The sequence below is a fragment of the Wyeomyia smithii genome, chromosome 1, assembly GCF_029784165.1.
Source record: "Wyeomyia smithii strain HCP4-BCI-WySm-NY-G18 chromosome 1, ASM2978416v1, whole genome shotgun sequence".
NCBI lineage: Eukaryota > Metazoa > Arthropoda > Insecta > Diptera > Culicidae > Wyeomyia > Wyeomyia smithii.
The window spans coordinates 65,626,107-65,653,547 of NC_073694.1; the positions used below are offsets into that span (position 1 = coordinate 65,626,107).

Genomic DNA, 27,441 nt, shown 5'->3' on the forward strand with positions numbered 1-27,441 from the left:
TAGAACATTCGTATTGCAAATTATCGAGTAGAATTGCAACATTCCGCATATTTTGTACAATTCACGAATGTACTTTCGTACGAACGTCCTCGTCCTCAAAAAGACAGTAGGTTTTAAGTTTCTACAAAGCTAAAAATTTAAAAAAATATGCCTTCTTTCCCGTTTTCTTCGGGCGCAGAACAGCTTTAATATTCAGTAGAATACCTCCCTGGGTAATAGTGACCAATACGTCGCAGATGATGAATTAGGCCTACTAGGAATTGAAACCCTACCCGATATGAACAGGACTTTGTCTTTCCCTCGACTTTGCCACGACCAAACATTGTATCTTGCATTGTAACTTGATTGTCTTAAATACCTACGGAGAGAACTTGCGTAACAAAAAGGTGGTGCGGCGTAGATGGTAGAATGAAAGAATTTGACAAAGGGGACAGACTTGGCTGTACACTGTTTGTAGGTACAGGTATACCTCGATTTTACGCACATTCTCGTTTTTGAAATGTGCGTAAAATCGAATTGTGCGTAAAATCGAAGCAAGATTTTCAAAATTTTTAAAAACTTAAAAATAATTTCCGTAATCGGAAAATTGAGAATAAACATATAATGGATCATCCAATTATTACGTAACGTCCAAAGAGGGGGTTGGAAAGTTTGACAATCCATATAAAAAAATTTTAAGGTCCGAAAAATAGTTACATAGCGGGAAGGGGAGTCGAAAAAGATAACCATTTGCGTTACGTAATTGATAGACGTTCTTTACTGGGCCGTTTATGGCAGGGAACTCACTCAGAATATCTGAAACTCAAAGACAGCACAAGATATCAACCTCATTCCAATCACGTTTTTTGTTTTAGGACACAAGTAATCATATATCAGTTTTAAAAAAAAATCACAATTTTTGGTGTAAATACTCAAAATTTATGACATTGTATTTTAGCCTTCAGAATGACCACTATCATATATAGTCAAAGTTTAAACGTTTTGGGACGGTTTTCTACGTTATTTTTTCAACTTAATTTAGTCTCTTTCACGCGTTCCCAAACACATTTGGAACGTATTTCCCGCGTAACAAAACTGACATATTTGTGGACATATTTTAGGTAATTTCAGACCTCCGTGGATGATCTTTCATATGAATTTTCGAATAATTATATGGACCGTGGACATCTTCCTACCTCTCCCTAAGTTTCTACGTGATATATGGACAGCCCCTTATTTGTGAACGATACCTAATTTATATAATCCTGCAACAGCGCAATTCATACAAAAAACATTTGAATTAAAAATGTGTTTGAAAAAAGTGTGCATAAAATCGAGGTAAAATGTACGTAAAATCAAGTACGTAAAATCGAGGGTGCGTATAATCGAGGGTGTGTATAATCGAGGTATGCCTGTATTAGGGTGGGGAATCGTCATATGGAAAAAATTAAACTTGATGGCAGAAAGCCAGAACCAAGTTTCTTTTGTTATATTTGAGCCCCCAAACCGTCCTAAATTTATTGGAAGTCGATTGGTTTTGTCTTCGCTTGGCGCATTGCATGTCAAATTTATTCGTATGGAAAAGCCAACTTTTCTGCGTTTTCCATTCTTAAGAGCTCAAAATGGCCCAAACCATAGGTTTCATGACTTCAAATGGTAGGTTTTTTGATGCCTAACAACTTGGCCGAAGACACTAAGGAGCTAGGGTGTCCCAAAAAAATACTAGAGCTGTTCAAAGTGGATGATGTCGAAATTTATGTTGCAAATCATTTTTTCTGCCAACACTGCCAGCCCAAGTAACAAAACGGGTTTTATCAAAGTTTTATAGCGCTGTTTTGGCTGTATTAAGCGCTATACAACTATGATAAAACCAATATCGTTACTAGGGAGTGTACCGGCGTCAGTCAGATTTCCATCAGAATTAACCTCTGAAACACATTGTAGATTCTTTCCACGGCTGGAATATTGACCTAAATTGGTTTGCTTGATCCAGCTTAGTGTATAAACTCGTTACGACAGGTTACTTCTGATGGGAATCCTACTGACGCCGGTACATTGGTAATGTTGGCAGAAAACAAGATTTTCTGCATCTAAAACGACATACTCAACTTTGATCAACTATAGCTCTACTTAGGGACATCCTAGCTGTATAGTGTCTTCAGCAAAGTTGTTAGGCATCTGAAATACTATACTTTAAAATATTGCAGTGCATTATAAAAGCATTATTGAGCTCTTTAGAAAGGTAAATGCAAAAAAGTAGGTTTTTCCATATAAATTTTCATACAAATTTGAAATGCAATGCGCCAAGCGAAGACAAAACCAATTGACTTTCGGTAAGTTTAGGGTGGTTTTGAACCCCAAAAGGAACAAAAAAACTTGGTTCTACAAAATTGATCACTTTTCCCCTCCCTAGTAGGTATACAGTCGAAAATTGTGCGCGAAGCACATTAGTTTTTCGTCAATTGTATTATCGTCAGCAAGCATAACGTTAAGATGGCACCGAAGACGAACGACAAAGCAGCCAAATTCAGACTGCCTTGTGCTTTCTGTTGGCCGAAGAGCTAGCCAAGTACGCTAAGTCCGAAGCAAACGCTGCACATAGGAGTAAATACGTTTAAAACCTGATCATAAGTGAAAAATGCAAAGTGAATCAACTTTGTATTGTAGTGCTTCATTTTGAAGTGTGATGTATGCTTGATCACTTGACAGCTCATCAACATCCAAAAGTTATGTTTACGGTCTTAACGAGAGGTTTGAACCGACCGCAATTTAACAGTTTTTTGTGCATGATAATGACGCTTTGATACCGTGAGCTAAAATATAACGTTCCGAAGATAAACAAGTGATTTTTAAATTAAACAACGATGGAGATTGTTAAAGAATGTTAATCGAACAGAAATGTGTACTTAGCATGTATGCTAGTCTCTCCAAATACCCAGGTGTTTGTTTTATATTACGTGAAAGTGCTAATATTTTTTGTTATAATGGTGAAGAAAAACCTTCCGGATGCTTCCGGTCTCGTGTTTTATCGCTATGTGAAAATAACCAAGAAATTCTTATTTTTTCGCTTCTTGGATAGTTGTAGCCTTGATTACCCAAATGAAACTTTGTCAAACGACTGAAATGTGTACTGAAAAGTTATTTCATGATAAATTCATGTAGTTGGATGAGTTTTGACCCGACTATAACTGAATTTAAATTTCATTATAAGAAATGTCATCCATCGCTTTGAGGTGGGTTACTCCATGAAAAAAATTATCCAAATCCAATCATTTGTTTTTTTTTATCACAATATGATACGTTTTCAGTGCAAAAAAATTTTTAAAATAATTATGATCAGGTTTGATGTTCTAAGTGTTCCACTGTGCGCTGATGCAAACAGCTGATGCAAACGGCAAACAATTTTTTTTTCTATTTTTCTCATTTTGTCGTCCACGTAGCGCCTTCTTCCCTGAGTGTATCTTTCCAAAGCCTGGTAAAAAGGAAGTAAACAGGAGGTTTGTTCGTTACTTGTTTTGTAAAGTTACTGCAACCAACTACGGGTGCTGTATTTTCTCACTATGACGCTATCAGTTCCTAGAATAATAGCAGCCCGTTTCTAGATAATAAACTTACTCAGATGCGGAAAACTCATTTTCACAACATGAATTGAAAATATGTGGTTTCCTCGAAAGTACGGTTGGTTTTAGTTTCCACAAAGGTCATGCCTTAAAAACGGTGCTTTTCACACAGACGTAAGATCCATAATCTAGTGCTGTGAAAGGTGATCTGCCAGCGTAGTCTGCCGGTTTCAACTGTTGGTCTGTCCGCTTTGGAAGGCTGCTAGATATTTGAAATCGCTGGTCGATCCAGCTCCAAGCAAACAATCCTTTGGCTGCCAATGGTCGGAGGCCGGGAAAACATCTAGAATTATTATGTCAATAAATTTGATATTTTATTATTCTTCCGAGGTGTGTGGGAACCTTAAACAACCTTTTCTCAAATTTTCACGAGAATCGATCGATATAGGGTATTTGTTCCAAAGTTCAGCTCATTAAGCCGATATTCACAAAGAATACAGGGATTAAACACCGAATTTTCACGAAACCATTGAACAAATGAACAAAATATATATTTACATGCTCTTATGGAATCGTCCAGCATTGGAAATTTAGTAAACTTAGCTAGATTTATCCTGAATTTTGTAAAACAAATCATTTTTCACAACGCTTCTATATTCATTTCAAAACTTAAATCACTGCTCAATTATTCATCTCACGAAGCCCTCATATCCATCACACTGTTGATCATGAATACATTACACTTTCATGAAAGAACGTAGCCGCAAACCGTCGTGATTGGTTACCTGGGTATCCGCTGTAGTTGCTTACGTGCGAAATTGGTAACCTACATAACCACTGCAGGGCTGTCGATTTGTGTTAATTATGTCGAAATAATTCAACATTATCAGTATGATATTTTCGTAATAACAGAAACTGATTTGGAAACTTTTGATTATCTTCAACGCAGTTAAATTGGATGAAAATACATGCAGTTGAAATTTAGGATTTGTAAAAATTTCATCTCATATATTTCTACTAATTGAAGCTTGTTTCTGGAGATGAATGTTTTGAAGATAAAAGTATTCTTAGTGTGGAGACTGATTTTGTTTAGTGATTAAAATAAATAAACGGTCCGCAAAAAAAACTTTGGTTGGCTGCTGACCGAATCACGTTGTAGCCGTATAAAGCAATGCGCGGATTTTGTTTCCTGAGGTAGGTGATTGAAATACATAAGTTTTTGAGTGCAGATGTCCGACTATTATATCAAATTTAGAGCTTTCAAGTGAGTTTTTGAGGGTTTTACTTTATGAGAAGTCTAAAGCGAACTAAGAAGAATCCATTCCATTGATTAGTAGATTGATTTAGTTTCAAAAAATGCGTTTTTTTCCTGTTCTCAATTGCTCAATTGAAATGCGTTGCGAATATGTGCCATCGAGCAAATTGTTCAGGAGAAGCAATTTTCGAAAAATCTCTGAATAAAATTCTGTTCAACGGATTCTTTCGAACAAAATGTTCTAATATAAAGGTTATGAAGTGGTTTAACATTGGGATACATAAAATTAACAGTTTCTTTGCGAAATCTGTGATTTTATTTCACCAATGTACATAGACCACTCTGACTTCATATATATATTCACTGGAATCCTCGAATCGTTTCGGAACAGAGTGGTCTATGTACACACACCCGGTAAATGACAAATAAAATGACGGTAAATCGTATAAAATGGCCAGTGTCACATGTTATATGATACATATAGCATGTCACATGTAAGATGTCACGTGTTACATTACATGTAACACAAGATATTACATATTACATAATATTTTACCTGTTACATTTTTCGTTTTACATTACGTGTGACATGTACAAAACAAGTGGCATGTTCCTTATCACATGTAATATGCTACATGTTACGTGTTACATGATAGTATTACATCGATTTATACATAGACCACTCTGTTCCGAAACATAACGGCGGACGAATTTTCAACACGGAATAAATCAGCTTTAAAATTCGATTTCCGAAATTTTCTTAATCTTCCAACTTAAGCTTCTTGAGTAGATGCGGTTCAGCGTAGCGTAAGCACGGTATATTTTGTAGATTGCAGACTGATGACTAACGCTTCCACTCGGATTGTACGAGGTACAATGTTTGGGAGTAACATTTAAACCAATCTGAGTTGAAGTAGGCCCGATAGTCATCATTGCTGGCCACGCCCATCTTTACCGTAGCTTGGGGATATTAGAAAGGATATTGATGATGTAATACTTACTTAATAAGAGGCCACCGACTCAGTGACACTCTCGTAAGTACTACGGAGTTGGATTAAGCGGTTTAGGTTGTTTACGCAAAAACTACCTATCAAAATTGAAAAACTGGCAAAATTTCATGCATCCAAAGCCCTTAAAGTATATAGAAATGCAAACATGCACTTGAGCCAAAACATTTTCCTAAATTCGATCTCAAACCGCCAAACTTATCATAGTACAGTTGTCGTGTATTCATGTCACGCTGCTACAACGATTATTTATAATTATAAAAACTAGTCAGCTGCAACATTTAACCAAAAGCTTGAAAAATCGAAAAACAAAAGCTCACAGAAACTTTGTTCTGAAGAATTTCGGGAAAGCATCCAAACATATTGTCCCATATCGTAATAAGCAATGGTATTAAATTATATATTAAGTCAAATTTTTCTCGGCTTGCTCAAAATACTAACGGGATCGACCCGTCATGCGCGGTTAAACAGTTCGAAACAAAAAAGTGTCAAAAGTGTTATTTTGTGTTGCGTCCTGCGCCTCAAACACGAATTGAAACAAAATTTCAACACATTATCGAAAAACGCACTTGTCGATTAATGGAAACAAACGCGCAGCGCATAATTGAAAACAAAAAAAAACGAGAATCATCGCACCCAGGCAACCCAGCTTGGCAGCTTGGAAATAAAAAAATGTTCTACATGCCTTAAAAACTTCGTACGCCAAACAGATCATTCACACATTCTCTTCTCACATTCATACTCTTGCCAAAAGGGCAAGCCGAAACCCGCTATCAGCTACCACACAAAACCGAGTGCCTAATGTCGTTTTCGTTTTCGCGGTGTACTACACTCAAATGACACTTTTGACACCGAAAATGTTTTATTAGATTTTTCGTGTTACCATTTTTCTGTCTCTCCCTACACTTTTCCTGTCACTGATGACACCCGAAAAAAGCAGAGTGTGCTGTAGGAAGTTACCAACACATTCACACGTATGTGTCAAAACTGGTTTGTTTTGGTTTTCGTTCCACGTGGTAAAGTGTCAGGTAAATTTTTTCTCAGCACATTTGCGAGATGGACAAATGAAATTGGAACGAGACAAAATGACGAATGCGATTATGACCAAAACAAAACGAATTGACAGCTATCCCATTATTACGCATACCAATGCAATGACACTGAAAATGTTTTATTTGAAGCTGCAAAGTATAGCACGGAAAAAGTGTAGTACACCGCGAAAACGAAAACGACATAAGCATTCTCAAAAAAAAGAGACACAAAACGTATACTCATCTAGATCATTCTGATGATGGTGCTTTGTCGGTGATGGTATGCACACCGAGCAGCACCAAGCGACACCATAGCACAATGCTATCCAACTGCCATCTTCTTCGCTCACATCACTACGCAATCTTTTGTACGTGCATAACACACCGCTAGCCAGAGCGAAACACTGAGTTAGCACTAACACTTGCACAACTTTCCTGGCTTTGCAATTTGGCAATTTTTGAGCGTGGATAAATTGGCCATTCCAACGCTAGAAACACTCGCATTTTCACTGATACTTCATTATTACCGCGTTATAAAAACATCACTGATAACTTTTCTTCACTTTTCAGCAAATTTGCTTGCATAAATTACTTGAAATTGAATAATTTAACGGAGAGGTTTCAGAGCACGTAGCCGTGCTGCCAACTCTCCGCTTCTTGAGTAGATGCGGTTCATGCAAAAAACTCATTTTCGAAAAAAATGGTACCACTCTGTTCCGCAACGGCTCACTTGTGTTTTCATGTTGTATAAGATGAAAATATGGGCTGAGATAAATAATGGAACAGTTCCCCTACCGATTTGTGTCAGCACTTTGTATGCTGCTGTCTCAGACAATTTCGAGGATTTTTATACACTAAAGTCGCTTTTTACGCGGGGGATACGTGCCGCGTAAAAAAAAACGCGTTAATTGCAGAATCCGCCTAAAACAACCGCGTGAATTCCGGAATCCGCGTCAAAAAACCGCGTAAATTCCGGAATCCGCGTCAAAAAACCGCGTAAATTCCGGAATCCGCGTAAAAAAAGCCACGTAAAAAAAACCCGCGTAAAAAAAACGCGTAAAAAGCGACCTTAGTGTATTCGAAAATCCCTATTCTAAGCTTAACTTCAAATACCTATAACTCCCTCAATTTTGATCCAATTTTAGAACAACAAATTTCATTTTGAAGGGAAATTTTAAACATATTGTCGGAAGACCAAAAAAATATATTCAGGAGCCCATGTGTGCCTTACAGCCCTGTGAAATAGGTCGGGATGATCGGATAATCAACAGCCCATGGGAAAATCACCGTACTTCTTGAACTTTTAGGTCCCGGTTTGCACATCGCTGCTCCAAGGGGTGAATAATGGTTAATCTCAAATCCGTGGAACAAGAAAAATACAACGTTTAAACACCTTTCGGTTTTTCCGACTTATGTTTAGAGACCTGCCACTGTGTACTGCAGTAAACGGTTATATTTACAATCAATACTAAATTTCTGCATGCTAGTTTTTATACGCGACTACTGAGAGCTATACTCCAGGTGGGCGTGTCGTTGCGCACTCGAGCGAGCAAAACAACAACAAAAACAACAAATCGTTAAAAATCAGTGTCGGCTGAGCTCGAGAAGAAACATAGTGATTAGTTGTTGAGTTGGATTCAGACAACTGACACCCTGAAGATTTGCGTTCATCTTTTCTTTATACGAGGTTATAAGATTAGTTCTTTTACATAGCAAACCAGAAAATATTGAGAAAAACGAAATGTGACATGTTTTACATACTTGTCTATCTGCATTTTACATACCGACTAAAAATAGCACCAATAACGGCCTTGATAGCGTCAGAACAATGTGGCATTCCCATTTTTAGAACTGAAAGTTGGTGAAAAAAATATAGTTTAATAAACTATATTTCTCTCTTTTCAATGAACGATTATTTAGAGGGGACTTAAAAATCCTTTAAAATGGCGTAATATGATTTAACTGTCGTCCAAATTCACATTCAATATTGTTTTCTGAATTTCTGTATAAAATATTAGATAACGTTTGTAGTAAGTTGAGATGAAGATCTTAACTGTTTGAAAATGTCTGTACCAAAACACAACTGAATGTAGTAGGAGTGAACATAAACAATTCATACTTTGATTCTTATGTTCGACTAGGTAAATAAGAGTTCATTCCTTGAGTTTTGGTGATTGTTTAAAAAGTTCTTATTAACACTGAGTTCAAGAATCAAAAGACCTGTTTGTGCAAGCTAGTCAAAAAAATCAACAAATCATTGAGATTTCTCTCCCAAACATAAAAATAACTATGATTATCAAATCAAAAGTCCAACTTTGAACATGTTTGTGAGTCGCTTCAGAATACATGCACTGCTAATGATTATCAATCACCAACGAATCGATCAACATGAGTAAATCATTAAAATCTATTTTAGTATCTTAAAGTTATCATCGTAATCGAAAACATCAAATCAATCCGAGGTCAAGTGAAATTTTAAATGGCGCCTTCGCTGAATGAAAATATGAACCGTCGAAGAAACAAAAGCTATAAATTGGAACGAAAAATTCGAAAATAAAACGAAGAACAACTTTATGTCGTTGAGCAACGCCATTCAGACCGTCGTCATGCTCGATGGCAGTTCCGGATACGTATGAATTCTCCCCGGGGGGGTTTTCTTTCGATCTGTGATAATCTATGTTTGACATGTAGTTTTGCGTCGTCTGTAAAACAGACTTGTTTTTTTTTGCCCTCACTCGATCCGTTGGAAGGCGGCAATAAATTCGAACCGATACATCGTCAATCAGAGCATTCCGGCTGGTGAGCATTTTCCCAACAGATCTAGTCATTAATTTTAATGTTTACACCAAGCAAAGAAATCAACGCCCGAACGTTTTTCGAGCTCCAAATCTTCCTCCCCCAGCTTGGGCCGCACCCCTCTGGGATTCCCTAGCCGCACGCCACACTGGTGGTGAAACAACAGACGAAGCAACAAGTCGTGGCCTATCCCACCGCTCCTCCGTCGATAACAAAGAACCATTCTGAGGCAACGAACTTCGTTGCTGCCGGCGGACGTGTTTGAAATAATTTCGTATCTATTAACTCAATTTAAATCGACTGAATAAAATTATTTACATCCGTGGGGAAAGGGGGTTAGGTGAAGACGCTCGTATGTTTCCTCCCTGCACCGGAATAGATCTGCGACGAGAGCATAATGCGTCTATCCATAGACCGTTATGTTCGGTGCCCAGCCTGACACTACAAAACAGTCAGTCAGTCGTGCATTCAATGCATAAGTCATTTCCTTCGGAGTAAAGCATACCTATATGAATTGACAAGGGGGGAGAACGAATGTATCGTATGAAATCCGCTGGCCAAATGATGATCACTACTGATGTCTAGTAGATACTAAGAGAAGTGCGCTCCAAGATGCATTGTGTGCGCAGATGGAAACGAGCTATTTGCATAGTAAGTTTGCAATTAGCATTAGTGTTTGGCTCTCAGTATGTGCAATATCTAGGAAAATGCAAGCCAAAGATGGAGGAAATATTCAAGAGTAAACATTACAAACTTCGGATCGAATTGAAAGCGTTAAGTGAAGTTGAATTAGCCTATTTGCGTGAATTGTGAAATATGATGAGAATTTCCCGTGTGCTCTAAATACGGGAACGATTTCCCTAAGCAATAGAATCTTCCTGCGAAAGCAGCGAACTGACTGACTGGGTACATGATCGTGCTCAAGGGGTGTGGAGCTCGGTTTTTGGGCTTTTTAGCAATGACAGTGAATTAACAAATGATTATAAAATGGAAAAATCACAGGAGAGTTGTGTGCAAAGCCACGACCGCAAGGTTGAAGTAGAATACTTTTACACAGCTCTACTTACGCTGTACATTAACCTACGGCCGGGCGAATCGGTTCGCGCCGCTTTTCGCGTTTAGCCTGCCAGAGGCCTTATGCGCACGGCCAACACAATAGAAAGGTGTTTTTCATATTGAAAATTAGACACGGCTTTACTGGAGTAAGCGTTGGCAAATGCATCAACCGCTAATACCGCCGCTATCGTGCGAAAGTCAGCCTGGTAGAGGCCTGAGACGTGGTGACCAACCACAGGGCAAGTGCTTTGTTTAATTTGAAGGCAGCCACAGGTGCAACCCGCTGCTAACCTCTGTTACTGCTGAGTGCTGATATCTGCTGTCAACGCTGTGGACGGTCCATCCAGCTCACCTTCCGACTAATGAATGTAGCTAGTTTTCCCAGAAACACTCTTTCATAGTCGAAGGGTCCTACGAAATAGGCCACGCCTTTCTGTTCAGTTTTACCATTTTGTAATGTTCTTCAGACGAATTATACCACAATTCGCATTTGATTTTTGTATCCAGCGAATAAACACCGATGGTGCTCTCACACTAACGATTTATCCCTAACCGTATTGCGGCTTGTAACATCAAGCGATTACGTTTGCTCGCTGTTGCGTATTGCATCATGTTGCAACTTGGCAGCTGGGTGACGACAAAATTCTGTTCATGCTGAATGATTGAATCGACTTCATATTAACTCTGCATAGTCGAACTAACTGCTTTTGTGAATGCGTTCTAACAGGGCAGTTTGTTATTCAAAATCTGTTATGCTTATCACAGCCTTTGCGCTGCCCCAACAGTGAGGGGTTAACTCAATAAAGTAAAAATTTGACAACTACAATAGAATTTGATTGCATCCCGCACAGAATGTCTGCTTGTGTTGATGCCAGAAAATTATTAACCTTCAATTATTTTTCTATTTGCCTTGAAAAAAAGCATTTTGCGGTTGAAAATCGGTTGCTAATTACAACCTTTGAGCTGCCCTAACATTGGGGGAATTAAGATACACGGACAACATGCACTGTGGAAGCTATTTCACATTCAGTAAATTAGAAGGGTGCGACAGATTTAAATTGCTAGGATGCAACACAGAATGCTTGCTTGCGATGACAAAAATTATTAACTTTCAATGACTTGTTTATTTGCCTTGAAAAAGGCATTTTGATTTCCGAAATTGGATTTCCTGATGGCAATCTTCATGCTGCCCCAACACGGGGGAAATAATGGCTGTCTGGCGACACACGCTGAGAAAAACCGCGCTGCTCCTGAGACGTGGTGACCAACCACAGGGCTAGTGCTGCTGCTAAGGAAGGACGACTGCTGCTGTCGCTGTCTAGAACTATTATGAGCGGCTCCGGCTGAAACAGGCTCTTATATAGGCCAAATAGCATGTTTTCAGTTGCAAGGTATATGATCCTGTCGACCGTGCTTGGGAAGCAAGCATATAATGACCAATCAGAGGTCGAATTTTTCGTTTTGACAAGGCAAGACTATTTTCAATAGTGCAATAGTGTGAATAATAAAATTACAATTATCTTATTTTGAGAAGAATCTTAGAAGATTTTCCAATCTATTGCTGCAAGAACGAAGGAAATCCATCGAATACTAACCGATTTATTAGCATTTGAAATTGGACATATTTTTCACTTTTTTCGGTTTTAGATTTTCATTTCACATCCCTATGTAGCCGAACTTCCTGAGAGAAGTATTCTACTTCAAAAAATGATTTTTTTATATAAATCAGAAGCCAATCATCAAAAATCATTAGACCGAAATTTGTTTGAAACCAACCCACCAAAAAAGAATGATTCTCAAAGGGGATATTACAGTTAAGTCATTGTAGAGTTAATAAAAACAGTGTTGAAAAATAAAATTACTAGGCGTGAAAGGTCTGGAATTTACATGGGTAGCCCCTAAGCAAAACTCCTGCACACGACTAGGGCAGTGCGTTTCTACCGCGCGCTGACTGCCACATATAATACAATTGAAGGAATACGTTCCAATGGGGCATACGAGGCGGTTCATTCATCATAACAGGCAAGATGTTACTTAAAGCGTAAATATGCGGCTTCATGGCTGTTGCCTGTTGAGAAACGTGAGAGTACCAGCAATTGGTGCGTCTAATTGGAATTTGCTACGGTCTAAGGGACGATCCATTAATGATGTCACGCAAAATTTGGAAAAAATTAACTCCTTCCCTCCCCCTTGTCACAAGCTGTCACAACTTTCTTGACCCCCCCCCCCCCTTAATTACGTCACGTTTTTTAGGATGCTGTTGATGAAGTCGAATATCGACGACATAGAAAGCCGAGACAGTAACTGCAGCATCATTGCTGATTTTTGAAAGACCATCAATATTTAGTTCAATCAATTCGCAATCCAAATCTGTTCCACATGTTATAATAGCCAAGCATTTTTATTTACGTTTTGTCACAATTTTGGAATAGATTGGATTGATACACGGTAAAAAATGGGCACGTTTTTTTCAAAGGATTCTGCATTTAACTTAATTTGTAACAAAGCACTACGAATTGAAGGGAATGCGTATTGATTTTCAAGTGATGCACATTTTGCAATGAAGTGATCCTTAGTTGAAACTTATACAAAAGAAATCACCTCCAAGTTGCAATGCATATCCTTTGAATTAGCACCACTGTTTTAATCCTTTGCAATTGTATTGTTTTGCACGCTACGAATGTCAAAACAAAACGAAGATGGCGAACCAAATAAACACCCTTCAAACGCAGACAAATATTTTTCCGGATGAAGTCATACCTATTCTAGAGCGTAAGTATGGAATAATTACAATAGTATTTTAAATAATAAACAGCTTGTTTTCAGAACACGGAATTGATCCGACGGACACGACAGCGGCAATTAACTTATTAACCGAACTCAATATTGCTTCCATCCAAGAAACCGACGAGGAGATTGTGGTTATTTTTAACCCGTCGAAAACATTAAAGTCTTGTGCAATTCAAACGGATGAGGCTCTGGCTGATGCTGATCTAAAGGTACTGTATAACTTTCTGATGAAGATTATTTGTAGTTATAAGGTTTAATAAAATAATAAAGGTAACAATGAAGACCAAAATTTAAACAAATCATTATTTTTCGATATCCATAGTCCATCAGTTGAGATTTCATGCGATAGCAAGTTGATATCAATGTTATAAGCATTCCAAATTCAAATCGCAGCATATTACTACATGAAAACTAAATGATAATGAAGTGCTTTGCTATTGATATCCTTGTACTTTGTATTCATCCGATTCAAGCGAACGACATTTCAAATTGAAATGTATGTCTTGTAGTGAAAATTCAACAGCAAATCACTTTATATCAATGTGTAGGTTTGTTTCATCTAATTCAATGGATCGACATTTCAAATTGAAATGTTGGGCAAGTAGTGAAAATTCAACAGCAAATCACTTTATATCAACGTGTAGATTTTTTACGGTGTAGACACTACGAACATGCACGGTAAAACAGAACTAACGAACGTTATGCTTTTTAACGTGAAAAAAAATTGGCATTTATTTTATCTAAATCAAATCTTAAACAAAAAAAGGGATCGTAGAGCTATAAATGAATGATGCAAATATCATAAATAGTTCTGAGTTGAACACTGTGATTAGGTATGTGACATTTTTTATTTATTAATTTTTTTTTTTGAGTTTAAATGTGATGTCACACTCAAGCCCCCCCCCTCCCCCATATGTCACAAAATGTCACAATAATTGAAACCCCCTCCCCCCTAAACGCGTGACATCATTAATGGATGGTCCTTAAAATGTACTGCTGCAGCATTTTGCTTCCAGCTGTTACGGCCGACGAAAACTGAATGCGTGAAAACTGAATGCGTAATACACATTTCCTTAGTGTCGTCTCACAATCATTTCATTCGTTTTTTGAATCCTTTTCGTTACTGTTCAACATTCTCAAAATTCCAGGCTTCCAACACGGAAACCTTTGATACCGAAAATTGACTTTCCGTCTGTACAGCAAGTACAATTTCGGTGCAGTTGCACTGCATGTTCTCGGTTCTTGCTTGCTTGTCTCGGACCAATTGCGAGATGTTGCTGGTAAATACTGACCATGACAAGCCACAGGCCTGGTTTATATCGACGGGCAGAAAACATTTACGAGGATGGTACTGATGATGATGATGGGGATGATGACAATAATTCTGATTGTGGGAATCGAGAAACTCGTGTGGAAGTCCGCATAATAAAACAACCCAATACACTAGAGAGGAAAGGTTAAGGAATAGATTCGATTACCGAGCCGGACACGTGCATTTGAGCATCAATCCGTCTGATGAAAAGCAACAGACAATCTTATTTCAAAAAATCTGAGTCCCCAGTTATCGCGGAAATATTTAAGATGTTGTTCCGTCGAACTGTCATTTGACCTCAGAAATTCAAAATTCACAAACCTTGAACTGGAGGAAAAAAGGTTACAGTTTTCAACCATTCGTGTGCATTTTGGTGCTCCTAGTCAATTCTGAAATGCGTAAAGTGTTCAGAAATTTGTCCGTAATTAGCAGCGAAGCCAAAGGAAATAAGGATTCTAACCACTGATTAACATTTGATTCTCAAATATTTTTTCAATATTAGAGTTTAGTAGAGTACATTTAGCAGTAGGGCTCAAATATTTCGTCTTCTCTGAAAAAAAATTCCCATGAAAAAATTTCAGCTTAGTCGAGCTTCCGAATGTGGAGCCTCGAAGCAGTCAAAGTTTCATTTTTTTGATGGATAGAAAATGCACAGAAATTGTTTATCAAGAAATTACCGAAATCGATTTTTTTTCCCAAAATGTCTTAGAAATGCATGAAACTTCGAGATTTGGTATTGCAGAAAAAAAATTGATTTTGTAAAAGTTCGACTGTCAGGAAAAGTTTTCCAGCCTAAAGACATTCGGACGCTCAGAAACTCGATTTAAGGAAAAAGTTTAGAGGTAACACAAGATCTCGAAGTTTCATGCATTTTTAAGAGGTTTGGTTCGAAAATCAAAAAACTCACAGGAAGGTTGTATGCAAAGCCACGACCGCAAGGTTGAAGTAGAATACTTTTACAAGAAAAATAACCCGGCTGCTTGCGTGTCAGTCATTTTTTATAGTAAATAAACGTTGACCGTTCATTGGCAGTATTGCAAGTTCTTTTTGTTTGATATTTTGAATGAAGTTCATTGAATATTTTTATATTTTGTGCAAATGAGAAGTGAAGTGCTGCCGCATTGTAATATGCACATTTAATACGACATCATTAAACGGGAACGGAACAAAGGCTACGGTTATGCAGAACGCGAATGACGGCGCGATGCGATTCGCCTTACTGTGGTGAAATGTACAGCTCTTCTTAAGGCGCAGTAGAGCTTTACATTTCAACACATTTCGTCTTGCCGAATCGCATCGCGCCATTATTTGCGTTCTGCATAACCGTAGCCAAACACTAAGCGATGCAAACACGTAATAATAGTCAGAGTATGCATGTAGATTAGGGTGTCCCAAAATTGCACAAGTCTGGGGCTCACCCTCCAACAGATAGAAAATGGTGTTACGAACAAACTTTTGTTCGGCGGCAGCTCTAGAAAATGATTTTTTCAACTGGCCCCGATGACTTATTTGAAAAAATCGGTTTTTCTTATGTTAAATCCAAAAAACATGTCCAGTTATTCAATTTCCCATGAAACCTAATCCTTTTATATTTTTTACAGGTTCCTTAGGGTCTAAACTATAAGGGGAAAGTTCGTTTCGGATTGATTATCGTCAATTTATTTTCCTAAAAAAAAATCTATCGTTTGGAAAAGAGATTTTTCAAGTATACTTTGACATTCAATCAATAAAAGTGGGTATTAAACCAAATGCTCTCACCAACTGAATACCATTAAAAGTTGGGAAATTTTATGGGTTAGAACATTGCCAAAGACTACATGGCTCTGAAATAACTTGATTTTGAGTTATTCGTGATTGACTGTGGAATAAAAAGTTACATTTTGATGTTTTCCAATACTAAAATGTTCATTTGCCGTATCATATAGTATTATAATTTCAACTAAATCTCCTGCTACTCAAAAGGCCCGTTCTGCAGGGTCATTTATAATTGTTAAGCTTCAACATTTCGATTTGGCTTCAAGATAATTCTTTCTATCCAGGCCTTGGGATCTTTCTGAATAAAAAAAAACTTGATATCAAGCCGTAGTCTATCGAAATAACTTTAGTGACTTCTTTGTGAGTCCACTAAGCTTTTTACAGATGAAAATTTTTTCACTCTTGAATTGTCGTTTTCACTGCTCACCTTTTTCAAGTTTTGTACCACCTTCCTCTTCGTCATCATTCACATTTTTATCGGTAAATACCAGGCTAACTTCGTGAAGATACCACAAATGCAGTATGCAGACCCGGCACCGTACCGAAGACATCGGAGATTGCGGGTCCAAGTCCCATCTTAATAAGTTTTTTTTCTAATTTTTAGCCGCACTTTCTGTTCATGTTCATTTTTCGCATCCTCGTTAGATTACATACATTTCCTCCCCTTTAGTAAACTTGATAATATTTATTCAATTTCTTCACTCGACCTTGATTATTGTAGGAAAACATTAAAATTCAACTTTTTATTTCACAGTAAATTACGAATAACTCAAAATCAAGTAATTTTAGAGCCATGTAGTCTTTGGCAATGTTCTTCCCCATAAAATTTCCCAACTTTTAATGGTATTCAGTTGGTGAGAGCATTTGGTTTAATACCCACTTTTATTGATTGAATGTCAAAGTATACTTGAAAAATCTCTTTTCCAAACGATAGAATTTTTTTTAGGGAAATAAATTGAAGATAATCAATCCGAAACGAATTTTTTCCTTATAGTTTAGACCCTAAGGATCCTGTTAAAAATATAAAAGGATTAGGTTTCATGAAAAATTGAATAACTGGACATGTTTTTTGGATTTAACATAGGAAAAGCCGATTTTTTCAAATAAGTCATCGGGGCCAGTTGGAAACATCATTTTCTAGAGCTGCCGCCGAACAAAAGTTTGTTCGTAACACCATTTCCTATCATTTGGAGGGTGAGCCCCAGACTTTTGCAATTTTGGGACACCCTAATGTAGATGAAGATAATTAACTTTGGATTATAGCGCAAAACGGGAAAATATTATGGGTATTCATGTCGAGCTCGTGAACAAATACCCAGCCGTAAAAATACTCACCTCAATTGACGAGTAATGGAAGATACACAGTTTACGGCTGGGTATTAGTATACGAGCTCGATGTGAAGACCCCTATTAACTCTGCAAATATTCATTTGTCAAATTTATTCACTTATGTTCGAGCGTCTTGATAGAAAAATTTTCACTACACTTTTCACTTTTTATTCACTTTCACTATTTAATTCTATCACTTTTCACTTTTCACTTGCAAATACGTATTTCGGCACTGAAATAGTGCCTTCGTCAGTGCTTATTTGGACTGTGGAGAAAATAGCGAAACCCCAAGGATTTTATACCTAATTAGGTAAACGACTGGGGCAAATTTTAATTCAGAAAACGTAAACAACTTGAGTCAGGTAGAGAAATGTGCGGCCTGGTGATCCATGCCTTGTCGGGGAGTTTTCGGTAGAAATTTAAAAAGCCAAGAGAAATGATTACCCTGATCTCTGTTAAGGAGGGTAGCTGGGTTTTGTTTGAAAATTTCTAAACTTTTTGCGACATCTAATTTCCAAGGGGATGTTACTGATCAAACTAGACTAATGTTGTCGGTAGTCATAGCGTGATCTTCATGAAATATATGTTCGGCTATTTTGGATCTGAAAAAAAAAGTCATGAGATTAAAATTAGAACTTTAACTCCTCCTTTTCTCATTAACAAGATGGAATTGGAATGGATAAAAAATAGTATAAAACTTCTTTATAGTAAATTAAATTCAGTCACTTTAGAGTGCTACTCCCTTCATTTAAAACTGGCCAAAGAGTTTCCCTTTGGGTTCCCAGAATTCCTAACCAAAGTAAAAGTTGCAGAACAGTGTGAGGGGGAAAGAAAACAAAAATTGGGTGCAAAAAAGATTAACCAGTTGTTTTCAGGAAATAAGAGTAGTAAAATGACAACTAAGATAAAATATATAGAAAATTTTGTGGTCAATCGATCTTCGTGTGAATTCTCACAACAGCAACAAAATCTTTTGAACAAAGGCCTCAACTTTGCTGTTTCTTCTAAACCAAATGTTGAACAGGCAATCATTGATATTGAAAGTGGGATGGGCTGTTGCAATTTTTCCACCGCACAAATTAGTGAAGTGCGCACATCCTTCTTGGATAATTCAAAAAAATGTCCACGTCTTGTAAATAATAGCACAGACTTACAGACAATCAAAGAATTATGTAATAAACCTGTCTTTTATTTAAAAGCTGATAAGGGGAATAAAATTGTTATTTTGAACAAAAATGATTACGATCAACAAATGTTGGAGAAAATTAATAATGGCCCATACAGGCAACAGAGAGTCAACCCCCTTACCGACATGGTGAAAAACTTTGAAAAAACTATCAAAGAATGCCAACCTATTTTTGGTGACGCTTTGAAAAATCTTCGTGTTTCGAACCCTTCTCTTCCTAGGATAAGGGGTCTCCCTAAAGTACATAAACCTGGTTATGAAATGAGAGAAATCGTTTCTGCGGTGGGGGCACCAACAGAAAAATTGGCAAAATGGTTAGTCAAGGAATTTCAATCAATGCCGAAAAAAATTCCTAGTCGATCTGTTAAGAGCACAGGAGTTTTTGTTGAAAATTTAAAATCATCGGGGGGCATCAACACTGGCCAGATAATGGTTTCTTTTGATGTCACAGCACTTTTTCCGAGTGTTCCAGTGAAAGAAGCTATAAATCTTTTGGAATATTGGCTTCTTTCCCAACAATGTGACAACCCTTGGAAAACTAAAGTACGCAGTTACTTGAAGTTAACTCGACTCTGCATGGAAGACAATTATTTTTCATTTCGTGGGAAAATTTACAAACAAACAAAAGGAGCACCGATGGGGAATCCTCTTTCACCTTTCTTATGTGAGCTTTTTATGGCACATTTGGAAAATAAACTAAATGAAAAAGACTGCTTACCAGATCGTTGGTGGAGGTATGTTGATGATATTTTTTGTATTTTACAACAGGGGGACTTGGAAAGATTTTTGGGAATTTTGAATGGTCTTCATAAAAATATCCAGTTCACTTTGGAAATTGAACAAATCAACAGGCTTCCATTTTCAGATGTAGTCGTTGTTAAAAACTCCAACCACTTTGAATTCGAAATCTTTAGGAAACCCACACATACTAAGCGGGTAATACCTAACACTTCTAACCACTCCTCCCAGCATAAAATGGCTTCTTTCCACCATATGATCCACCGTATGGAATCTTTGCCTCTCAGTAATGAAGGTAAGAAAAACGAAATGGAATATATTTTTGATATTGGTGAGCAGAATGGATATAACAGAAGAACCATACAAGCCATTTATGACAAAAAGAAACGAATCCAACATAGGAAATCTCACACAACACTTACTCCGCTAACAGAAGATCGGAAAAGAGTAGTGGTTGAATATGACGTCAGTTTCACTCGTCAACTTCGTTAAAAATTTAAAAAATTTGATATCGATATTATCTACAGTAGTAGAAATAATCAAATGAAAACAAAGTTGGGTCTACTAAAGACACTATTGACAAATTACATAGGGCGGGTGTTTATAAAGTTGCATGTCCACATTGTGATAAAGTTTACATTGGCCGCACAAAAAAAAATTTAGACATCCGGTTTAAGGAACATACTTCAGAACTTGTAAAGGCTAAGAAAGACTCAGAAAAAGGAATAACTCACCATTTCAGATCCAAAATAGCCGAACATATATTTCATGAAGATCACGCTATGACTACCGACAACATTAGTCTAGTTGTAAAATGATCGATTAAATTTTCGCATATTTCCAGGTCATTTGGCGTGATTCTGCTCAGCTGCGCTAGTTTCGCAAAATATTGATGTGGTTTCGCATTATCCAATTATTGCGTATATTTCAATAGAAAAAATAGAATCGAAGCCACAGCACTGCATCAATGTAGAGAATTAGCGAAAAGGCACTATCAAAGCTGGTGGTCAGTGAGTAGTGATTTTAGATAAATTTGTATATCTATTATACAGAATTTGTATTCATAACACCTAACCTAACACTTCGGTGTTAGATGCTTTGGAATTAGGATTGTAATGAAGCATCACCCGCGTATAAATTGTTGCATGAACCAGTTATGGCTTGAGGAGTTTGCATGGAATAGGGCCATAACTGGTAATATTGCGCTTATGTGATAAGCCGTAACCGGTGCACTTACCATGACTGGCTCATTATTATCGCCAATAATAATACCCTGGACAGCTTTCAACTAATTGTCCCTCTTGGTCAGTTTTATTCTAAAAGGGACATATACTTAAGTTTGTTGATATCGAATTTCCTGGATTCTACTAAGATTCGATCTCACAATCATCCGTTTGTCAAAGTGAACTCTTTAACTTTGCTCACCTACATCAAGCACAATAATATACGGATTTAAAATATCATAAAAGAACTAGATTTTCTTACGGTACCTACACGTTAAAGTTGAATGGTACGAAACCATTTTTTTTTTTTCGAAATTAGCGCAACTAATGATTAAATTGTAATCTAGAACACAAATGTGTGTTGCCCATAATCCAACTGATGCGCTAGCCTATTTTCAATGTATTAGGCGGTAGCAAATCATTACACTTCTAAAATAGCAACCGATTTTGATACCATAGATGATTCGTACTGGTATCTGTAATGTTTTTCAGAAGACTTGTTGAAGCATTGCAAGTGATAGGCGAGCTGTTCATATGAACCGGCTCACTAAAATGAAACACGATATTTTGAGCGCTCTAAAACTGGTTGTTCGCCCGAAACCGAAGCTTACCGAAACCAGTCGATATCAAAGAGACCATCGGCTATGGAACAAATTTTTTATAACGTAAATTTTTGCGATAAAATATTGCAAAACGTTTGACGAAATATTTTTTTATCTTTATTTCTAGACATCAATCGTGTTTTTCAACAAAAGCGCGTAAGTGAATGTTGAACCACAGTTTGAGCTTGTCTGTCGTCACTGTTTTGATTTTAATATCAGACGAACTTGAATGGAAAGTTAAGACGACAGATATCATCGGGTAACACAAAATATCGATTCATTGAACATCTACTCACGTTTTACTATGTTACTATTGAATCTATAACTTTATATTACTGCAAGATCATTTAAGTAATCAAGAGTCAATTTTCATCCTAACCATTCTGTTATTTCAAGCAACAACGCTGCCAAGTTAAGTTGAGACAAGTCTAGCTGTTACGGGCAGTTCATTTCATCATTTTACATGTTTATGTACTCAATATCTCTTCTAGTCGTGGCGGTTAAAAGTTAACATTCGGAGGAGTTCTCTAGAAACCTTGACACAAAAGTCTAAAAACCATTGAGAGCGCAACCAAACAGCCAAAATAGAAACAACAGTGATTATTTTGTATTCACAATACTTGGAAGTGTCAATTCACTACTGATAAAATCATTCCCTTATTAAGTTTTTAATACAAATGTGTCATAAAAACAAGCGATTCAAGTTCAAATCTTATGCCTCAATGAACAGATTTAGGTTGCCGAAAATACACAACAATTTAGATGTTGCCTTGATAAGTTTTCCAACGTAATAAAACTTCTCAACCCAGCGTTTTGTCACCCATTCATTCAGTTTCGCCTAAACAAGAAACCGCGCCCCCGGATGAAAACTCGAAACCCATTTACACTCTGTTTGCGGTTCCCACCATTGCCCAAACAACTATATATATATATAATTTTACCTCCAACAACTATTGCAAACTGTTGCTACTTCCAGTTCACTCTTCACGCCTCCGGGAATTCGGTGTTTCCCTGCTGCAGCAACACAGCAGCCGACATGACCGTTGTGGCGGCAACTACAACAACTGTCAAATTCCACAGCACGCGTCCGTTTTCCACTTGACACAAACAGCTGCTGGCAGCTTTAATTTATATTGAAATTATTCTACCGCGGTTCTTCCTATTATTCTTCACGCCAGCTTCCCCTTTGCTTGTACCGACTGCACTCAAACTCCCCGGTGTGTATATCATCAACCAGACAGTAGCGACCGAACACGGAGAAGCATCATTATCATCATTAATGCCTTTTCACTGCACAAATTTCAGCTTCGCCGCTGGCCTCGCACTAAATTCACACTTGCCTTCCGGTTCGTTTTCCGGCGTCAATTCAGCACAAAAGAGTAGATTCCGTGTGTATCATTAATCTTCTCACACTCTAAGATTACGCCCAACCACCCCTGGTCGCACTCCGCCGCGAAATGCACTGACTTCCCGGCCAATTCACTTTTCGTCTCCGTCTTCTAAGAGGATCATTCAACCATCAATCACTCAATCGCATGCGATGGACCTAAACTTCGACCGTCGAACACAGCAAGCCTTGAACCGTCAGCTGATGAGTCGTCGTTCTCCTCTAACGTGCGCGTTCGAATCGAATAAGCCGGCTACTGAGTCTTTGTCTTAAGTGGATCTCCCTAATGGATTTTTTCCGGTGTCGTCTCTCAATGCAGCTGGATCAGCTTACGAATACTCGTTCCGTCACCCATCACCCAGCTGCCAAGAACTAACAGAACGCACAACTTATGTTCACGCGAATGCTAAATTGACTCGAATTTTCGATCCTAGCTTCAATGACTCAATGTTTGCTGCCCACTTAACGTAATTATCCTTATGCTCGATGAAGATGCACTTATCACTAATCTCGTTCAAACACACGCACCTTCACTTGCACATGAATAATGAACTCTCTGCATCCGTTGTTTACAACAGTAGGTCATGAGATTTGCTGTCTATGGAAAAGGATCACATCGCATCTGTGACTTACGGCATGCCAGGATATGTAAGTAGCCGCCAAGGGGCATATTTAATCCAATCTTAGTTATCGACCGTTAATCGAAGCAATCCACACACAAGCACTTGCTACTGCAAGAATAACAACAGCAATACTCGATATTACCCTCCAGTATCGGGTCCACTAACTACATTATGTAATTTATGCTACTTCCCAAAGGATGCTTCTTCTCGGTGGCATGGGATGTTCACTTAACGCGTGCTACACATTCGTGAATCGATATTTTCAACTGATTTCGTTACCCGGTTCTGCGCTACGTGGAAAATCTATCACCTCAAATCCGGTGGTGTCTATCGGATACACGGCAGGCCAACACCTTCTTTTGTTCGGTTGCTCTTTTCAGGACCTTTCAGCCCAAGAAAGGGGCCAGTCAATAACAACATTCGCTTTCCGAACCGATGGGATATACGGGATCACGCAACGGATGCGACCGCTTCGGACGAGAGTAAGTGAAAAACTAACTCCACACGGCTAACGGATACGGAGATGATGACACAGCTCCTCTAGGCCGACAGGCGGCCCGATATCGCGAAAGATGTTGTAAACTGACAGCAGCACAGTGCACAGAGCAGTAGAGTACCATGCGTACATCGACACGAGGCATTTCGGCAGTGGACCCCTCGACGACCGAGCGCGGGAGAATGAGTGACGCGAGGAAAATGTTGGGGCATTGCAGGCGTGGGACGGTTGTTATGAGTGTGTTCCACAAACGGGGAAATCGTGAGTGCAGGCCTAGGGTTCCAATCGAATACAAATAATCTAGAATATACAACGTTTCGTGTAAAATAAATGTTTTATGAAAAAAAAACACAACTGTAATCAAACATATTTCCTACAATGGAGTGGGCACGTTTTTGTTTTTTATGCTAGGGTAGGTATATTCTATAAAAGTAGAAATGGAATCGCCTTCGTATGAATTTATTCATAAGACTGGATTGCAATGTTAACGTAGAATTACGACAACTTGACATATTTTATTGTATTTCTTGCAATAGGTTTGGAAATACACTCGATTGGGGCTAATTAATTTGATGGTGTGAAGCAGTTAATTTCGGTAAGAATTCTCTTTCAACTTTCTTTCAAACAAATGATTGAAAACCTTGAAGCGAAACGGTGCTTATATACCTTTTTGCTCGAGAAAAAAGAGCAAATTTTGTAATTTTTTTCGAAGCGTGTAGCATTTTTTCTATTGCACAAAAGTAGTAATTTTCTGAAAGTTCAATACCAATTATTTGGCTAGCAATGGCTGTTTCGCCGAAACGATTTTTTTTGGCAGAGGTTTGCCTTGTTTACGATAGCGACGCCGCAGATCAAGTGAAATCAAAAAACTCATATTTTTTATTAGTTTAGTAGTGTGCCGGGTATCTGAACGATCGTTTTCATGGGTATTTTGTTTTCAGTGCAAACGGGAACGTTTTTCCCGTAAAAAACGAGTTTTCAGTTTTGTGAGGTTTATGTATCGAAAATCGATCGTTCAACGACCGGGAAATTTAATAACGAACATTTGAAAAAGATAAAGAAAATTGGTTCAGTAGTTTCGCAAACACGGCAAAGTCATTTTTTAAGAAACACCATTCCGAGATAAACGCGTATAAAGTTTCGAGTTTGGTTTATGCGGCCGTACCGAGACGCACTGCAAATCGCTCTAACTTTCTCCTTATTGCTCAAATATCTATGAAAACTTGTAAAAATGTTCTCAAGATGTCGTACTTTAAGATAATGCAGTTAAAAAAATCGATTTTTCGAAATCTAAAAAAGTATACAACCCCTTAATTGACTTGAAGTCATTTGAAAATAATATTAAAGGTTACTGGAACTCAGTTGCAGGTAGAATGTGACAGTAAAAGTCCTCGGAATAGAATTGTTTCTAAATGGATATTTTAATTTTCGAGCTAGTTTGAATCATGTGAATTAGAAATCTGTAATTGGGCTACTTAGTAATACCATCGGTTTCATGTATCACTGTAACAACATAAAATTTTGCATTTTTGATAGCAAACGATGCCAAATACTGTTAGATTTCAACCCACGAAACCCCGTTTCAGATTTCACGCAAACTTCAAAGTTATGAGTAGAAGTGCCTTACCAGCTCAAATCGAAATTTCTTTATTAAGATCGTAAAAATAAAGTAAAGTAAACTTGTACAACGTTTCCTAATATGTGCATAATAGAACTGACTAATTTTCAAGCATCTTAAATAGGGAGCTGCGTAGCCGCATGGTTACAGAGTCCGCTTTGTCCAGCGGATGGTCGCGGGTTCGAATCTTAGTAGAACCAGGCCATCCGATGTCAAAAAGGATTTAAGCATGGGTTTATTCTCAGGCTCCCCACCAGTTACCCTTCCTTCACGCTGAAATCTACTACAATACCTTTGCGTGACTTCCTCTTAACAAAAAATAAGTCCCACTTATCAATAAAACTGGCCAGAAGGACGCACGACGAAACTTCTCCAGGGAATTATAATTGGTGATATTTGGCAAGAGGAACGAGTATCGGTATAGTAGCACAGTAAGCGTGTAAGGAAGAGTATCACATTACACACAAGCACTGATGAACAATAATAATAAGCATGCCACTTCTCAATAGCGGTATTGCTATTAACAGAAGTGCGGAATACAGCAGACCCCCGGGCATATCTCACAATAGATCAACGATTCTGGTCGCAGTGAGGAAGTCCATACAGGAAAAAAAAAGCATTTTAAATTGGACAATTTCGAAGTTTTTGGTTTTTTAATTTTTTATTTCAAATTTAGAATTTTATAAAAATTTTAATTACAAATATTTTCTGGTAGGCTCAAATTTAAATTTGTGATTTTTAAGCTCTGGATTACCATTACCATTTCATGAAAAAGCATACAGGATGATGTCTTGTAGAAATAAAAATTGAAGCCCACCTTCAATGTGTTGTGTTCAGTCAAAATTTGTTCAAAACTTATTTCGAGTTAATTTTTACACTATTTTTTTTAAAAATAAGCTGTAACAACTTAGACAAAATATAATAGTAACTGAGACCCACAGAATCATTTTGCATTATGTACAAACTCTTGAAACTCTTTCTAGAAACTTGCAGACTCAACTACTCAACCATAAGATGCAACGACAGCGTGAAACTATCATTGCTTTGTCTTTTTTCTTTTTGCTAACCAAAAAAAATCATGCCACGTGCATCCCAGAAAACCGATGCTGTGAGTTCGGCAGTACATGGACTTTTTTCTGTTTTTGTTATAGGCGTTTGTCCCTGTTTAGTCCAGTGTTTTGATTGTTCTGTCTACTAGATTGTGTAGCAGTGGACACTAGTTTCATTCATGATTATTAACTACCGCAAAAAAGGTTGCAGCGAAGGAACGTTTAGATGGAAAAACAGAAGATGGGTGAGAAAACAATTAGGAGGATTTTTTCATACAATAGTGAAAAATGTAAGTTTGGAAATGCACAAATAGATAATCAATTTTAAAAAAAAGCTCTGGATTACCATTACCATTTCATGAAAAAGCATGCAGGATATTGCCTTTTTTTATTCTCGCTTATTTTCCGTCGGTCTAGTTCCGCCACGGTTATTGTGCCAATCACCGACGCCCGGAAGGCGACTCCACCCAGGACCCTAACTTACGACCCGTTGATTAACGAACTGGCACCAATGGCTTTACTTCCTCATGCGATGGAAGGCGTGATCCCAGAGATTTGCCGCCTCAGAAAATCTCCCGGTGTCGGCTAGGACTAAACCCAGACCAGTTGGGTTGGTTGTGAGTGGATCACGCCACCCCACAACCATCGA

General features: G+C 37.8%; 1 protein-coding gene across 2 annotated transcripts in view; it reads right to left on the bottom strand.

Moving 5' to 3' along the window:
* The window catches only part of LOC129719055 (protein artichoke), a 123,165-nt gene extending 99,008 nt beyond the window's left edge, over window positions 1-24,157 (bottom strand). Inside the window, exons 1-2 of one of the 2 annotated variants that reach the window (XM_055670425.1) lie at window positions 22,561-24,157; window positions 3,595-3,882 (exon numbers count right to left, since the gene is read on the bottom strand). The gene's annotated coding sequence lies outside the window, so the exon portion shown is untranslated. The remainder of the gene's footprint in view (window positions 1-3,594; window positions 3,883-22,560) is intronic. The other variant, XM_055670418.1, reaches the window with a different exon arrangement.
* Window positions 24,158-27,441: the final 3,284 nt, after the last annotated feature.